This window comes from Sinocyclocheilus rhinocerous, unplaced genomic scaffold (genome assembly GCF_001515625.1).
Source record: "Sinocyclocheilus rhinocerous isolate Xijiao unplaced genomic scaffold, SAMN03320098_v1.1 scaffold1761, whole genome shotgun sequence".
Lineage (NCBI taxonomy): Eukaryota > Metazoa > Chordata > Actinopteri > Cypriniformes > Cyprinidae > Sinocyclocheilus > Sinocyclocheilus rhinocerous.
This window is the reverse complement of record NW_015635056.1, coordinates 1-1,489: the sequence shown is the minus strand read 5'-3', so window position 1 is coordinate 1,489 and position 1,489 is coordinate 1.

The following is a 1,489-nucleotide window of genomic DNA, read 5'->3' as shown; positions in this document are numbered from 1 at the left end:
CCATCCTATATGCTCTGCAATACCTCCCTGTTCCAATCCCATCTTCCTAGCCCACTGATTTACATTAACAAAAAAATTATTATATTTCCTACTTCCAACAAACCTTGCTGGATATGTATAATTACATCCACTAAGTTTTACCCAGTACTGTAGTCCTAATTTAATACGCCTTAACCATAAGGGCATTTCTCCCATTTCAATAAGCAAGGCTGAAACTGGGGAAGTTCTGAAGGCCCCACAACAAATCCTCAAAGCCCTTGTTTGCACTACATCTAACCTATCCAAAACAGTTTTAGAAGCAGACCCATATACAAAGGACCCATAATCAATCATGGCCTGATAAATTAGTAATAACGTCCCCCCAACCCCATTCATATCCAGCTAAACTTCTCATAACATTCAAAACTTTTCACACCTCTCCACAATCTTACCTACATGTACAGCCCAAGTCATACGTTCTTCAAACCAAACACCCAAAAATTTAAAAGCCTTTACCTTCTCCAATGGAGACCCATACAAATACAGCCCTATATTAGTTAACTTGACCCATACAAATACAGCCCTATATTAGGTAACTTTCTTTTAAAACCTAATATCATATATTTTGTCTTAGATGCCGAAATTTTAAATCCCCATGTATTCCCCCATTCCTCCACCAACACTAACATTCTTTGAATCTGCTTTAAAACAAACCCTACATTACGCCCTCTTTTCCAAATGACCCCATCATCTGCAAATAAAGAAAGCCCAAATCCTCTCTCCATTTTACCAAAGATATCATCAATCATTATATTAAATAACACTGGACTGATAACACTTCCCTGTGGGGTTCCATTCTCTATTTCCACAATTTTTTAACTAACACTACCAACCTTTACTTGAGCCGTTCTTTTAATTAAAAAATCCTTTATCCAATTAAACATTCTTCCCCTAACTCCTAAATCAAAAATTTTAACCATTAATCCCTCCTTCCACAAAGAATCATATGCTTTCTCAATATCCAGGAAAACACTAACTACTTCTTCTTATTACTAAATGCCCTTTTAATATCCTGATCCAACACTGCAACTGATTCCACTGTAGACCTTCCATTCCTAAAACCATTCTGAACATCAACAAAGAGTCCTTTAGCTTCTAAAAAATATACTAACCTATTTGTTACCATCCTCTCCATAATCTTACAAAGCACTGCCATGAGCGCTATTGGACGATACGAGCCCGGATCAGATGCCTCTTTACCTGGCTTTAAAATTGGGATCACAACGGCATGTTTCCATTCCTTGGGCAAATTACCCTCTTCCCACACTGTATTAAACAAATCTAATATTTCACCAAGTACAATATCATCCAGATGTTTAATTTTTAGTTTCTAAAAAAATATACTAACCTATTTGTTACCATCCTCTCCATAATCTTACAAAGCACTGCCGTGAGTGCTATTGGGCGATACGAGCCCGGATCAGATGCCTCTTTACCTGGCTTTAAAATT